Genomic DNA, 17477 nt, shown 5'->3' on the forward strand with positions numbered 1-17477 from the left:
AGGGTTTGCCAGAACCCCACGGTCATCAACTGTATCATTAATAAACTCACAGCAGGCCTGACAGGGAACCCGCGGCTGCACCGCAGCTCTTGTGCTGGGGACATGGCTGCTCCTCGTCCGGCCTGTGGTTTGTGGTGTGTGGGTCGTGCTGCCCACTCATCCATATGTTTGGGCGTCTATAGGAACAGCCACGTGGGGGATCTGTACCCACTCCTGGGCCTGTAGGAAGGGGGTGGGCATGGTGTTCTCAGTGCTGGATGGGTCATCTGAGCTGTCCCAGGACTGAGGAGCCTCCCCGCCCCGCCCATGTCTCCACTCCTGTCTTCCATTTACTGCTGCAGATACAAGCAGCCAGACCCTTCCCCACCCCCAGCCCCAGGGCCTGAACAGTGCAGGCTGGGGCCTCAGCCTCGGGCAAAGAGCAAGCTGGGAACGGGTGCAGAACAAATGAAAGAGTGACCAGCACACTGAGTCTGCTTGATAAAAAGTATGTGCATGTTTCATCGCCTTCATCCACATCTGTTTAGTCAATAACTAATCCATGGAGTGTTTATGATGCCCTGGGCACTGCTCCAGGGGCCTGGGCTATGGAGGTGGAGAAACTGACTCTGAGGCCTGTGAACCCACAGAATGAGGGCCAAGGTCAGAACCAAAAAGGGCAGCAGCAGCAGGTGGTGGTGGGAAAGAAGGAGGAGGAAGAGAAGGGCGAGATGGTCAGGTCACAGGGTCAGTTTTGAAGCTGAAGCTGGGCCAGCTCCCTCAACCTCTGCAGAGACCTCTGGCTGTATTCTCAGGAGTGTCTGGCCCGTGCCAGAACTTTCCTGGGCAGCAGCTTCAAAGCCCAGAATCCATCCAGTCGGCTCTGGTCCTGAGGCTGCGCTCCTCAGCAGATGTGTCCTTTCTCGTGATGGGGGAGGGGGGGACAGGAGGTACAACTCTGACATAGTCTGCGTGAGCAGTGTGATGGGAGTGGGTACGTTGGACGTTCAGGTTGCTGGGGCAGGTCTGCATGAGGTAATGGCAGCCGTGGGGTGCTGGCATGAGTCCCCAGCCACCGTGATTCCCTGAACCTCAACTATCCCTCTCCTAGTGCTAAGGGTGGGGCAGCGCCAAGCCTACAGGTCCAAGGGCTCCCAAGGATCAGACTTTGATTGGGCATCGTGCCAGTTACCTGTAGATGGGGGCACCAGCAGCTCCAGTGGGATTGTGAATGAAGCCAATTCAAGGTCACTACCTTGGGGGTGGGGTGTTCAGGAGGAGTAAGAACGAAGCTCTCACAAGTTGTGCAGACACCAGGCATTACTGGAAATTTGGTGGCTTCTGTTTTCTGGGTTCTTGAATATTCCTTTTCCCTTTCCCCCGGGCCTGAGACTTTCACGCTGCCCCTTGGCTGACCTGTAATGATTACCCACCTAAACCTGACCTTTCTCTCCTGGTTCTACTTAAAAGTAGCTTTCTTCTCGCTTCCCACTCAAACGGCCCCATTCCTGAACATTCATCAGCTGATATGGGATGAAACGAATGATGAATCCGTTCTATCCTGCAAGGGTCCTGGGTCTTAATTCCAAAGCATCTAATTCCAGAATCTCAAAGGTCAATACCTTGACAGTCAGAAACCTCAAGATCACAATCTTGAAAAATCAAAATCCCAAATGTTGACATTTCACAGCCCAAATCCCAAACCCCTCTTCCCGTGGAGCAATAGCAAAAAGCTGCCTCAGAGGAGTGGAGAGCGGAATCAGTCACAGGTGGGTGCTCCGATTATTTGGAGGGTTACCACCTGGAGGGTTCTCTGCCTTCCCTCCTGGCTGCACCCCTCACAACCCAGCGGCAGAGAGCTTCCCTTCCACGCTGAGCCCTAACCCTCTGTGGCAGTGTTTAGACATATACAGGTAACATCCTGCTTTTTTTAAAAGTTCACTTTAGGCAACTTCACTTTTACAAAAGACCTATATTAGTGTCTGTTTTTGCTGATGAAAATAAATCCAAAGGTGAGTTCTGCTTTTATAACAAAAGGTGAAAAGCAAAAATAATATTCAGTGTTTGTTTTGCAGCAGCCGTTCTAGAGACAGAGCTAACCCAGAGCAGAGACCGGCGCCACCAAGCCCCTACCCCAGGGAAAGACTTATACAGACTGTGTGTTTACCATACCACGCCCACTTTTACCCTGGGGAGTGCTCATTTAGGTTTTAGGTGTGTTTGGTAAGATTTGGTAGGTTATTTTGGGAGTCTGGGAATGCTCGAAATAATTCCATGTAAATTAAAGGTGCTGCTTCTTCACCTTACGCCATTTTAACTTAGGAAACATCTCATGGGAATGCTCTACTTCTGGGTAGTGGGGCAAACCTGTATGTTCGTTTTGTTTTGAACTTGGCTTCTTCTGCATGGTGATTTTGCTTATAGTTACAGTGCGTTCATTTCACGTAATTCACAGTCCATTGTGTGAATATGTAACACTTCCTTTATTCATTCTCTTGTTAGTGGACATTTGGGTTGTTTCATTTTGGAGCTATTAGTAATAACAGAGCTATGCACATTTTTGCCTTTGTGGAGAAACATATATAGGAGCGACTGTAGACCCTGCTACGGTTTTCCAAAATGGAATCAGCACCTTCCATGAGTGGGGTATTGAGAGTTCTAGCTGCTCCACATCTTTGCCACCAAATGGCTTTGTCAGTCTTTTTAATTTTAGCTTCCTGGTGGATATGTATGGGTTTTTTTGTGGCTTTAATTTGCACTGATGACTAATAAGACTGAGCATCTTTTACATTTATTTTTACTTATTTTTGATCTAATTAAACATCTTCTGTCTGTAGCAAGACCTGAGTCATAACAGGGAATATATGCCGTAAATTCATTTCCGAAAATGTTCCAGGCACCTTTATTCATTTCCTAGGGTTGTCATAACAAATTGCCACGAATTTATGTATTTATTTTTATTATTTTTTACTATTTTATTTTATTTTTACTGCTCATAGGACAATCTCTCTTAGGTGGTACCTGTTCAAACATCTAAACCATTATTTTTATCTGTGCTGCCTTTTTGCTGTTGTTGTTTAATTAGAGGAGCTTTTTATATGGGCTGGATACAAATTCTCCATCAGTTACGTGGAATGCAGATGTTGTCCCATTGTATGGTTCTCCTTTCCAGATTTTTTAAAAGATTTATTTATGCATATAAGAACTGGGGTACAGGCTAGAGGTATGGGGGGTGGTGAGAGGATTCACCAGAGAGAGTGGGGAGCAGAACAGGCAGATCTACTGAAGTACACTGCTGAGGGGAGCAGTAGGCGAGACAGGAGGGGTCTGCTGCACCATGTAGGTTGCTCCCTGGCCGGGGATCGAACTTGTGCTGCAGTGGCTGCCAATAGCTTGACAGTGCTGTCTTTAACCCCTGCGCCACCAGGGAGGCCCTGCTTCCCGTTTTTTCATAATGTCTTGTAATGAACAGAAACTCTCAATTTTGGTCAGATCCAGAAAATCAATATTTTCTAGTATGTTATTGTTTTATTTAACTTTGAGAAATCTTTGCTTCCTCCTATGTCATGAAGGTATGCCCCTATTATAATGGGGGCACATTTCTAGAATGTGTTTTGGTATTCACATTTAGATCTACAATCGATCTGGAATTGATTTCTATGGATGCTGTAAGGTGACTGGCAAGATAGATATTTTTTCTTAGGATGGTTAATTGATTGAGAACTCTTTATGGAAAAGCCCTCAATCCCCTTTGTTCTGTAAGGTGAGACTTTTGTTATAAATCAAAACTAAAGTTTGTCATGTGGGTGCACTTCTATTCCTGAATGCTCTGTTTTACTCCCTTAGTCCATTGCTGTTGTTTTTAAAATAATAACAATCTTCATGGCTGTAGCTTTATAATAAATCTGGATCTTCAGGATAGGTAAATCCCCCATCTTTGTTGCTGTTCTTAGAGTGTTTGGACAATTATCAAGCTTTTGAATTTCCACACGTATTTTAGAATCACCTTGTCAATTTTCACAGATATCTACTAGATTTTCATGGTGGTGGCATGGAATCTACACTATGATTGCCTTAAACCACTTGGGGATAAAGAAATATCTTTACATTTTTGAACCTCCCAGTCTATAAACATACAATGTACCATTTATTTATTTGTTTGTTTGTTTGTTTATTTTTAAAGGTTTATTTATGCATACCAGAACTGGGGTACAAGCCAGAGGTGTGAGGGGTGAGAGGATTCACCAGAGACAGAGTGGGGAACAGAATTGGTGGATCCATTGAAATACACTGCTGAGGGGAGCAGGGGGTGAGACAGGAGAGGTCTGCTGTGCCATGTGGGTCAGCTCCTTGGCTGGGGATCGAACTCGAGCTGCACTGGCTGCAGACAGCTTCATAGTGCTGAGACTTAACCCATTTGCACCACCAGGGAGGCCCAAATGTACCGTTTATTTAGACTGTCTTTACCTTTTCTAATAATATGTATATTTTTCTGTGTTGAGGTCTTACGTTCTTTTGTTACATTGACTCCTTTGTTAGACTGATCCTATTATCAACGGGACAGTTTAAACTCTGTATTATACAATTGTTTTATTATTGGTATACATAAGTACTATTGATTTTTCTTCCTATTGATCATGTATTAGCTAAAATCTAAATCTACCTCCTAAAACTTTCTTATTAGGTAGCATCTGTGTTCATTTCCTAGGGCTGCTGTGACAAATTAGCACAAACCTGGTGGCTCAAAATAACAAATTTATTCTTTCATAGCGTGGGAAGCCAGAGTCTGCAATCAAGGTCTAAGCTGGGCCACGCTCCCTCTGCAGGCTAGGGAAGACTCCTTCATTCTGCTCCCAGCTTCTAGTTGCCCTAGATCATCATTAGTCTGTGCAGGTCATCCAATGCCTGCCTCCACTTTGACCCAGCTTAGCTTCTCCTGTGTCTCTCTGTATCTCTGCTGTCCCTCTCCTTTCTCTTCTAAGAGCACTCATCGTGAGATTTAGCACCTCAATCCAGAGCCATGTCATCTCTAGATCCTCAACTTGTTTTCATGAGCAAAGACCCTGTTTCCACGTCCACAGGTCCTGAAGGCTAGGACTTGGACTTGCCTTTCTGGGGTGATGCAATTCAACCCCTTACTGCATCCAAGCATATGTGTATATTTAATGCTTTGTTGCGCTCTTTGCTCTCACTGTGTTGTGTATCTCAAAGACTGTTCTGCATCAGCCCTTCAAGAGCATCCTCCTTCTCTTGAAAGCTACGTAGTTCTCTGCTGTGAGAAACAACCACCGTTCTGGGGACCCATTCTCTCTCGCTGGACATCTGGGAGAGAGCAAGGCTGTGGAGCTCACTTGGTCACATCCTAGCAAGGCGCTTCCCTGGGCAAGTGGCTTCCACCCCTGGCCCCAGACGCCTCTGTAAGACAGGCTGTTGGAGGGGTGCTTCTAACGGTCTTCTAGCTCCACATCCCACATTTCCTCCTCCTGAGGGTACAGTGGGGATCTAGAGAGTGGGGAGGGAGACCCGACCTTCCTCACTTCCTGCCCTGGCACAGATGGCTGGTGGTTTGCATGTGTGGGAGGCAGGTACAGGGGGAAGCAGGTATGGGAGGAAACAAAGGACTCTGGCTCCTGAATGTGGTCCAGACGCCTGAACACTCACACCCCATCCAGACTGGGCTGTGGGGGGCTGGAGTAAGACTGCCAGCGTGGATGCCCCAAACCTGCAGCACTGCTCCCCCACATGTGCCAGGAGGGCTGTCTCAACCTGAGAGGGCCAGACCACTTTTCAGTGTCTTGCCTTTGTTTTCTAACCCTCATGGCGACCTCTGGGCCTTATGAAGGTTGGGATTTCTGAAATAAAAACCAGATGCTCGACATCGCAGTCCTGCAAAGGCTTTCGACAACTCCTGAACAACTGTGTTGGAGAGTGAGACTGCCGCAAGCGGAGAGGCTGCTGGTGGCTCCGAGCCGCTCAAAAGCCCTGATGCAGAAATCATGTGTCAAAATATTATCCTTAGCATGGGTTAATTATAGTCATTTTTCTCAGCTCGCAGCAGCTAGAAAATCCTCTGTGACACACAAGGCTCCAGGTGCCTGGAACCTGGGTGTGTTTTGCATTTATTCCCATGCCAGGCTCCCTCCCCAAGAGGCTGCTGCCTTTACCCCTCAGCTCACCTGGGTCTGGGTTGCTCAGAGGCCTGTACCATGCTGGACGCCAGCCTGCCCTCACCCACGGGCAGCTCACAAACCCCGCAGCTTTAATAGGATGCAGCAACTCAGGTTCAAATCTCTTCCTTGACTTATAGGTCTCACCTGGAAATGTTTTGCTTCTTTATAAGAGCAAAGTTTTCACATCCCCAAATCAACCGTCAAAGCTTGGAGCAGGAGAGGAAGTCAGTCTATGGGGCCGTGAAGGTAGAGGGCTTAGAGCGAGGAGAGACTTACCTTCTAGGCCTGGCTCCACCAGGAAAGCTCTGGATCTTGGGCTCTATCACAGATGTGGACTATCCGAGCCTCAGTTTACCCATGTATGCATTCAACTAGATGCCGAAGTTACAGAGAGGAATTGGACCCGACCCGCACTCTCAAAGGGCTTACAACCGAAGGTGGGAGACAAATGGGAAACACAGGCTTGAAGGTATTTGTATAGGGCAGGAATGACCACTGAGCAAGTTTTCTAGGATCCAGCAGACCGGGTAAAGGAGAAGTCAGAGTCCTCAGTGGTTTTTTTGCAGGTCTTTTATTGGGATTTACCCAGTACACAGCAGGCAGGGGTGCTGGGGGGCCGGGAGGCTGGCAGGCCTCCCAGCCCCCAGGTCTCTGCTTCTCTCTCTGCTTCTCTCGGCTTCTCCTGCTTCTTTCGCAGCTTCTGCTGGCGTCCCCGTAACGCCGCCCTTAAAAGCACAGTCTCAGCCCAGGTGAATCCTATTTACATCTGCCCACACCCTACTCCAGGTGCCCGCCATCAGGCATGCATTCAGGACCGCAAGGATCCATCATCTCTCCTGATGGCGGGGGGCAAAAAAGCCTGACATTTTTCCTTACTCTACATATTTCAGGAGCTTTGGCAGACAGGGATGACCATGAGGACATGGCAAGGGGAAACGCAAACCCTCAGGCTAGTGAGATGCACAGGACAGTTGTGCCCAGTGTAGAAGGGCGAGTGGGTGGAGGGATGGCTTTCCTGCAGGGAACAGAGGTGGGGACACCTGGCCTGCACAGGGAACTACAGTGGCCAGGATTCACCAGAGCGTGGGGAGCATGAGGTGGCGTGGGGAGGAGGCCAGGGCTGAGTCAGGTAGGACCTGGTGTGTTCTCGCAGGGCTGAGTTTGCAACACCTGAAGAAGTTTTGATTGTTGTTATCAGGGAGGTAGGGTTGTTGCTGGCATCTGAAGGATAGAGTCCAGGATGCCACTGAATATCTAATAGGCACAGGACAGCCTCTGCCCTGCCCCCTCCAGGATTTTCAAGCAGGAAATGTCAGTAGCACCGAGCCTGAGAAATTCTGCCACTGTGACTGGGAGCTTTGGGGGAGTTTTAAGCTGGAGAGTGGCGCCCACAGCTTCTTTCTTAGGAAAATCACTCTCAGAGCACTGTGACAGCAGAGCTGAGTGGGGGGCTGGGGGAGGATTGTTTTGGGCAAGAGATGTGATGTCCTAAACTAAGAGTTGACCAATGACAGCACACAGTCCAAATCCAGCCGGCCATCTGTTTTTGTAGGACCTGAAAGCTAAGAATGGATTTTACATTTTTAAATGTTTGAAAAAAATCAGGAGAAGAATAGTACATTGTTATATATAAAAATTCAAATTTTGGTGTCCCTGACATTGTTCTATTGGATGCTTATTTATACACATATTATGCAGGATTGCTTTTGAGCTACAGGGAAAGATGATTCCAAAGACTGAAATATTTACTATTTGATCCTTTGCAGGAAAAGCTTGTCAACACCTGAGTGGAGTCAAGGCAATAAAGTAGAGATGGCAGAAAGAGAGCGGTCTGGGAATGATGTGAAAGGAACAGAATTAATGGATATGGAAATGGATACAGGGTGAGGAAAAGAGGTCATTTTCTTGGGACCTCACCAGAAAACACAGGATCCAGGTTCAGGGAAGACGGAGTCGGGTTTTGGACTTGCTGCATTTGAAGTAACTGTGAGACATGTAGGTCGGAGACGCAGGATTGGAGCTGGTGGCTGCAACAGAGCTCCCCCTGGCCTCGGGCTCTGCCATCCCAGACAGTGAATGACAGAGCCTCAGTTTTCCCCTAATGTGTTCAACCAGGTACCGAGAAATGAGGCCCACCAAGCTCTCCAGATTCACAGATCTTTAGCCTAGGGAGGACTGACGAAGTCAGGAAGCAGGTGAGATAACCAAAGACAGGGGGTTTCCTCCCTAATTTGGACCACAAAATTCCTGGGGAATCAGCTGAAAGCTTTACCCTTTCTCCAGAAAAACAGCACACTCAGAAATCTTCATGTGTTTTTTGGTTCCAGAATCATGGACCTCAGAACATCAAGTATCATAAAATCATTGACTCAACAACATTTGGCCTAGAAGAAACTTGAGAGCAAAAAGAGAGCCTTGGGGACACAGACTCTGGGGTGGCGGTGGGGAGGGACACACATGAACAAGCCAGGTGTCGGCAGAGAAAAAAGAGCTCATGAGGGAGGCTGGTCAGAGAGATGAGTAAGAACCAAGCGGCTGTGAGAACTAAGCTGAGGAGGAGAGTGTGCAGAGAAGAGAGGACTGGCCAGGCAGAGCACTCTGGGCTGTAGGAAGTTCAGCCGTGTGGTAGAAGGTCCTACTGGGGACCTTGCCTGATGGCAATGCCTGATGATAGCAATGCCTCGCCCTCAGGGGAACATGGAGACTGAGCGAGGGCTAGAACGTGAGCAGGAGATGAGGATGGTTGGGTGTGAGAAAAGGAGACAGCAATGGCGGTATTTGTGGGTGGGGCTCAAGGAGCTGAGGGACAGTGAGTGTTGCTGCTGCTATTGTCTGAAATTGAGGCAGACTTGAATTTTGTAATATTTTGGCAACGAGCAAGCAGACAAGGAAGATTGAAAATACAGAAAAGATCAGAAGAAACTGAGGAGGAAGATTCTGAACTATGGGAGACAATGCAGGTGGGTGGGGCAGGTGGGGAGGTCAAGAGATTGCATTGCTGACCCTGCAGGTTTCCACTGTTCTCTGCATCCACCAGGCAACCCTTCACCGCCCACCTCTGCCAGTGACCCCGGCTGCATGTCCTGGGTCTCCTCTAGCCCTTCCCGCTAATCTGTGATAAATGCTGAGTGAACTTGTATCCAAAATACTCAGCCTAACTTGAATCTCACTAAGGAGTGCTGAAGCCTAAGTGATACTTGAGTTCACATTTATTGATGCCATTAGCTGCCTTTAATGGAACGATAAGTAGCTGCTGATAGTTTAATGATGGTTATTTTGTTGAGTGGCATATATAAATGTAGTCATCTTAAGATGTTTGAACAGATCAAATACACACTATGTCAAGTGAGAGGTGCAAATTACTAGTAAAATATATAATGAACCATCCTTTCACAGGTATTGCCGAATTTAAGAATTCCTATATAGGGAAAGAGAAATTATACCCATAATCAATCAGTGTACATTCCAAGAGAATTTGCTAGGATATTCCTGTAAACACTGAGTGTGGGGGACTGTACCTTGGGTGGCCTCTAATGAATACCAGTCTCTCCCCGTGGATCTGGGCTGGCCTGGACTTGCCTTCGTGAAGAAGGTATGGAACCATTTCTGAGCCAGCTTTGGTGTCTACATCCTATGAAGGTACAACCTCTTCTCTTTTGTGCTCAGGGAAGCCAGCTGCCATGTACTAGTCCAGCTAGCCTGCAATGAGCAGGGCAGGAGGAAATTCAGGCTAACCATGTGTAAAGGCCAATGAAGGAGAATATGAGACCCCCCCATAGTGATCACTGAGATTGTATTGTTACAGACCCATCCCAGTGAAGGGGGGAGGCCACTGAATGGGCACCATTAACTCCATTTCCACTTATAGACAGCCACCTTAGACTTCTAGTCCCCCAGGCCATAAACCAGACTTCCTGAATGGGGGGTGGCTAGGAAGGAGCAGGGGGGATTTATAAAGGGAGGGGGTATAGCAGGGAAGGAGAGGGACACTTGAAGAGGTGCTTGGAGGAGACATGTGGGTAAGAAACGTGGGGAGGCTGCTCCCCATCCTTGGCAGAGACAATGGCAGCTGTCATGTTATCTGGTGGTGGGTTATGTGGTATAGTTTAGATTTTGAGTCTCTCCCTCTGTCCCAGCTCTCCAGGACTGCCTCACCCCTTTCTTGTGGTTCCCCACCAGGAGGTATCTTTGACTTGTGGCAAGTTTCTGGGCCTCACTTCAGACCAAGCATGTTTGGCTGGACATTTGCTCAAGAGGGGATGGGTAGTTTTCAGGGTTTGCTGTTATTTGAAAACCTTCCTTCTCTCTATGTACATCAATTCTATTAAAAATTGTCCACATCAAGAGTATGTTTCCTTTGCCTTAGTGTGCATGGATGGTTGAGCCCCCTTTGAGATGTGCACCCCTTAACAGTTTGGAGTCCCTGGGTAGCCCTCATTCACCCATTAACAATATGACCCAAGTTCAGCCATTTCAGCCAGTCCTAGTCAAGGTGCTGATCGGAGCCACGTGGAGCAGGACAAGTTCTACCCACCAAAATATCCAAATGGTAATATCTTGAGCAAATAACAACATGGTGGCTGTTGGAAGCGGCTACATTTCAGATACATTATTTTGCAACTATAACTAATGGAAACATGGAACTTTCTGGTACATTCAAAATATACAGCATGGAAGAAAATCATGTATATTAAATGTTTGTAAAAGATTAGTAACAGAGCCCCTTCAGTTGGTTAACCTTGGGCGGGAGGAGAGGGATAAAGTTAGAGCTTTCCCTTCAACCTAGATGAAAATTAATTCCAAATAATATTTGTACAACGCTCTGTAAGATGTGTCAGTGAGACTGTGTAGTCCTCGGCTTTGCTTAACTTTGTCAGGGTGTGGTGGTGGGGAGGGAGCAGAGGCATAAATAATGTATGTTCATTGCATAAAAAACCCAAAGTCCAGATAAGCAAAAAGGAGAAAATAAACATTGTCCACAATCCAGTCTCATAGAGATAACCAGAGTTGGCATTTTGGTTTATAGTCTTCTAGGGACTTTTCTCTGTATGCTAATAATCACAAAAATAGGCTCCTATTGTGTAATTATTTTCTATTTTGCTTTACACTGCACTGTATGATCGACATCTTTTCATGTCTATCAAAACTGCATGTCTCATGGCCGCATACTATCACAGCAGATGGATGTCCCAGAATTTGTTCAACAAATTTCTAATTGTTGGACTTTGAGGCTGGTTCCAATTTTTTAATTCCACAATGGGCATCTGTAGAGCTAGATCTCTGTGCAGTTATATAATTATTTCTTTAGAATAAATCCCCCAAAGTGGAATTGCTAAGTAGATAAGTTTGCATGTTGTGGAGGCTTTTGGATAATTTTAAGTTACTGTGAAGAGAGACTCAAAATTGCCCACCGTTGCCCAGTGGATGGTGGTAGAGGACTCTGGGTATGGTGACTTAACTCTGAAGAGGTGTGAACCTGTATCCCCAAGTTATATACAGTGTTATAAACCATACCTCAATAAAAAAATATTTTAAAAAGTAAGTAAAAGTGTCCACTCTCCCCAATAGGGTAAACTTACTGCTCTCCCAAACTATAGATGATATCACTCTCTTTAGTTTTCAAAGCAAGCACTATTTTTTGAAAATTGTCACTGGTGTTTAACTAAAGCGCATAAATGTTCCAACTCCAAGTAGCCAAACACCAATTTGGGGTGTTGGGAGGCAGGGCCAGCTAGTAAGTATTTGAGGCTTGTGGCTCAAGAGACAAAACTGAGGCACTTACATAATCATCTAAAAATATGGATACTGTTCATGGCTGTGGCTGTACCCAAAGAGCAGGGCTGGACAGGACCTTCCGGCAGAGTGGGAGGAAGTCTGCAGTCAACTGTGGCCCCTCCCTGCCTCAGCCTGATGTACGCCCCCAGGCTACTTCTCAGAAGGCATGGTGGCGGGCCACATTGGGTAACTCTCAGGGTGAAACTCTCCACAGAAGTTCCCTGTGGAAGAATTTACTAGGATCCTAGGTGGCCATCATTTTGTAGGACCTTTTCAAATCCCTATTGTGGCCCTGGTGTCTGTTAGGCTGTGGAGGGGGGACATGCACTGGAATTTCAGGGAAGCTGGCTAGGGAGGCACAGCCATCCCTTCACCGTTTGAAGACGGCCTCATTTTTGCTGTGTATTTTATCACATGCAAGTGGGTGTGCCTTTGTTCTTTCCTGATTATAGAAATATTACTACTTTAAAAGAAGTATTATTACTCCCACTTTTCAGAGATGACCTCTCTAAATATTTTGGTAATTTCCGTACAATCGTGTTGTGTGCAGTGTGTATGGTTGTGTGTGTGTGTGTGTGCGCGCGCGCGTGTGTGTGACAGAGACAGAGACAGAGACAGAGACAGAGACAGAGACAGAGAAATGGCGAGCAGAGAGAGATCTCCAAATTGGCCTCATCTTTGTACACAGCATGGAATAAATAATTTTATTCTCTTAACATCGAATCATGAATGTCATTGGGTACTTGTGAGCATATGACATGGATGTGACTTTTTCAAATAATTTCCAAGCTGATGGGCCCCCCTCGGCTTTCCAGTGTTATCAGTATCCCTTTCCTTGTCCATGTCTTCATCTTCGACTATTTCCTTAGAACAGATTCCCGAGGTGGGAATTGTGGTTCAAGTAGGAGTGTATTTGCTGCCTTTTGTGCCTGTTGCCAACTTGCTTTGCTTTTCCAGAAAAGTTGCCCTCCTTGATGGCAATGCACTGTGTGACCCAAATCACATCCTATGAAATAGCATGATTTTCAAAGCATCTGCTAATTTTGATCTGTAAAGTGACATTTTTGTGGTTAGTTTCAGTCGTAGGAACTGGAGTGCTGGTGGTTTTAACTATTTTCATGTGGATACATTCTCCATTTGCGCTTCTTTTGGGCTCTAATTCCATGCTCATTCTGTGATCGCTTTCCACTTATTGTTTTGTAAAAATTCTTTAAATATTCGCCACATAAATCCTATTGCTTATGTTTCGAAATGGTTGGTGACTTGTCCTTTGCTTTTGTTTCGGGTGTCTGCTGGAGAAGCGTTGCGTTTCTGTGTATTCAGGATTGCAGCCTTCCCTGGCTCGCATGTTTGGAAAGATCATCTGGGGGATCATCCCCTAACCCCCAGCACCTTTGAAGTTTCTTCTTTAATGGCTCCATGTTTCATATTTAATTCTCTAAGCCATCTGGAATTAATCTTAGCCTAGGTTGAAGTGAAGGATTTAACTTCTTCCTCCTCTCCCCTCCCCAAAGCTAACCATCTGATCTGGCTTTATTGACTAATCCTTTCCAAACTTTTAATGTGCAAGACATTCTCCCACTCTGCAGGATGGGGGGCAGGGAGAGGGGAGAGAGAGAGAAGAGGAGAGATTGATTCTCTGCACCACACTCCAAACCTACTAGGTAAAATCCTGCGGGGGCTTTTGTGCATGTTCCTGGGGTGCACTAAAAATTCCCAGGCACAGACCTGCAGGCTTCTGTGAAGATCAGCACAGCGCTGGGCAGAACCGGCGCTAGCCCACTCCAGAGGCCTCTACCCAGGCTGAGTATCAGCTTGAGGGGGGAGTGGGGTGGGGGAAAGGCCGGTGACTCCATCTCTCCATTCACACTGTTACTTTGTTGAAGAATTGCACTGACCTTCCAAGTGAAGACCCTCACCCAGGAGAGTGTAAACAGGCTCGAATCACCCAGGAACCGCAGAGCTGTGTTTGTTTTGTCATCTGTCTCCTGGAAACCCCGTCCTTGGCTACACCATGGACCAATTGTGATCACGCCTTGCTCATTTCATTCTGCTAGTTTAGTGTAGAAATAATAGGGATACTGTGTGGGCAACATGGGGTCCCAGCCAGGACCGTCCCTACCTTTCCTCTAAGGACTCACAGTCTAAACAGCAAGTGTCGCTTTTGCTCCTACCCTGCGCTAAAGGTCATGTGGAAGGTCATTTGTAGTCCCTACGAGCTGTGCAGAGGGAAACAGAGAGAGACACATTTTAGAAAGCGTTTTCTTTTCTGGGGTTTCTGGTCCCTTTGTTCGGGGTGTGCCTGTCTACCTCTCTGTACTTCTTCTTCTGCTGTTACCAGGTGAGCGCAGCCTGGAAAACCAACCTCACAGAGCAAATGCAGTGACAGTGCCATCCCATTTCCCCTTCACAGCAGCTGACTGAGGCAGCCCCTCTTTCTCTCAGACCCGTTTTACAGAATGGGACACTGAGGATCAGGGACAATCACCCCCAGTGGTAACATCACTAGTTAGCAGTCAAGAGGGGATTTGAACCAGGTTTCCTGGCTCCGGCCCTGCTCCTAACCTTTGCAGTTCTGCCTCTACCAGTGAAGCTTAGCGGATGGGTGTGGCGCCCTGCAGCACGCCTGGGGCTTATGAATTCCCAACTGCAGTAGTGGCGGCTGCTAGTGCTGAGGTTGTGACTTGCTTCTCAGATAGCTCTCCCCAAGCAATGCCCAGGGCCATGTCCCGTAGTTGGAGTACTTCACATTGCCTGTGGATTCCAGCCCTGTTCTTGCAAATGATACAGAGCTGAGAGCAGTCCCTGCAGGGCCCTGTTTCTTCCTTTTTGACAAGGCCCTGCTCTCCCTCCTGCTGGCTCTGTCCTTCCAGCCGGGTGTGAACCCAGCAGCGCGCTGGCCAACCTGTCACCAGCTAGTGCACCGGTCTCCCTGATGTGATGTTCTCCCCTCCAACTTTGGCAGCCTGGGGGCAGAGGCGATGCTCCTGTAGCCCTGGCTCTCTGTTGCTGGCTCTTCTGCAGTGGGTCTTTGCGACTCTTCGGCTTGTCTGGAGGTGTCACCTGTTTACTGGTCTTTATAACCAGAGCTGAAGAACCATCAGCTTCGGGGATGATTTGGAATCTTAACACTCACTGTGTCCTCTATAACTTGAACAGAGGAGTGGGGACTATGGTGGGAAGCCAAAGAGAGAAATCAGAGAGAGAAGCTGGGCAGATGGGTGTGGGAAGGGCACCTGGCTGGTGTGCCAAGGAGGTGGAGAGCTCTCCTGATGGAAGGGCTGGAGGGAGCTCCTGCTGTGCTCTGTGTGTCGGGTTGTTCTGCCCATCTGGATGCCCTATAGGAAACGTGGACTCCTGGCGGAGCTGCAGCCAGAGCAGGCTCTGCATTGCCAGAGGGGCCTCCCACCCACCCCAGTCAAGAGGCCCAGTAAGAGTCAGAAGCTGACTCTCCAACTTCCACCTGGCCAGAGGCCACCAGCCACAGGGATCAGAAGACGTCCAGGTACTTCTGCACACCGTGAGAGCTGATGGACAGAACAGGGCCTATGCTGCTTCCGGACTCACAACAACATGGCTAAAGTTGCCTGCAACCAGCATCTCCAGAAGTCATTAAGCATGCATGTCCTGGGCCTCCCTCATGTGCTTCCAAACCTAATCAAATCTGACAGTTACCTGTGCCAAGAAATTGCTTTATGCCCTTAGCTGTGCAATTGCCAAGAACTCGCCCCCCAAAGAGGTGGGTGCTGCTATTATTCTTCCCAATTGCCACATGAGAAAACTGGCTTAGAGAAGGTAGGCAGCCCCCCAAGTCACACAGCCTACAGATGGGAGAAGTCACATATAACCAAGGTCACACAGCCCCAGAACCCTCTTCTGGCCCATTTGAGAAGCTGCTATCTCAGACAATGCCTGTCCACTCTGAGCTATGGCTTTTCAGTCTTCTGGCTATTTAGTACTTGTAGGGTAAACAAAGATGCCTTGGGCTTTTTGCACCATTGGCCTCTGTGGCTCTCACCTGCCGCCTTGAAGGAAGCACTTGGAAGCATGGGCTCAGGGTACGTCTGACAGCGGACACCTGGAGCGTGGTGTGGGCATGCGTGAGTGGGCGCTCCTGAGCTGAGAGACAGAGCCTATAAGGGCAGCGTCACAGAGGGCAGGGTGCAGCAGCAGGCCAAAGGGCAGAGTGCATTGGAGAACAGCTATGGAATAGGATGGCAGAGAGGGCGGCAGAACGACTACAGAGGAAGAGACCACGAGACTATGCCAGAGAGAGCCCAAAGAGGGAGTAAAGATTTACCAGCCTGCAGGCTTGCCCCACAGCAATTGGCATACAAAGAGCATTAAAAAGCTTGAAAAAGCCATTGACAGCTCCAGGACTCTCCTTTACCGGCTCTCCAGAATCAATAGAAAAGCTGCCCCCGTGCCTTGCTGGCATAACCGTACTTAATTGCATGTCATCTGTGTATTGAAAAAATCTCATTGAGCTATAAAATCCCTATTCATATGAACAGTAACCATGCTCCTTGGGATTTATCCAAAGTAGTTGAAAACGTCCACACCAAGCGTGTGGAAGCTTTATTTGTGCTCATCAAAACTTGGAAGCAACCAGGATGTCCCTCAGTAGCTGAATGGATGGAAAAACTGTGGTCCATCCAGTCATAAATTTTATCTAGGGCTAAACAGAAATGAGCTATCAAGTGATGCAAAGACATGGAGGAATCGTAAACGCATCTTCCTCGGTGAAGAAGCCCGTCTGATATTTGCCCAAGTAAAAGGATGAGTGATGGCAGGGATTAGGGGAGAGAGGGATGAATAGGTGAAGCACAGAGGATTTTAAGGCAGTGAAACTTCTCAGTCTGGTATCATAATGATGGAATGGTCGTTCTACACGTGTGCAAACACATGCAACTCCAAGCGTGAACCCGGATGTAAACTCCAGCCTCGGGGTGATGATGATGTATCCGCAGAGGGTGAGCATTTGGAACACCTGGAGCCTTCTGACAGCGCGTGAATCATGCAGCGTGAGGGTTATGGGAAATCTCCACCTTCCTCTTCATTTTGGTTCCTCTTCCTCTTCAAAACTGCTCTAAAAAGTAAGTTTACTTTAAAAAAAATCATATGGTCGTTTTTGGTTGATCAACCCCCTGGCTGCTGTCTGAGTGAGGAGGCCTTATCTTCCCTGCTTCTGCCTGTAAAAAGGTTCTTAACCTATTTGGGAGGCATTTACCCCTTTGAGGGTCTGACAAAAGTACAGATTCTCTTCATATAAAGTGCTTTCACAGACACACACACATTTTCTGTCTAATAGCCAAGATTCCCAGGAGACGGTGGACCCCATGTTGAGACCCCCAACCTCGATAACACATTAATCTTCCCTCAACAATATCCCCAGCCCTCACTCTTCTCTTTGCCTCTTTTAAAATGGCAAGAAGGAAACAATACCTCAGAAAATTATTTGGTTGGAGGCGAAGTAATTCCTTGGTCCTTATAAACATTCATCTTAATTAAAGTGCTCGTTAGGAGGCCATAGCTCAGGGCTGCCAGGAGGCA

This window comes from Talpa europaea, assembly GCF_964194135.1.
Source record: "Talpa europaea genome assembly, chromosome: 4".
NCBI classification, from domain to species: Eukaryota; Metazoa; Chordata; class Mammalia; order Eulipotyphla; family Talpidae; genus Talpa; species Talpa europaea.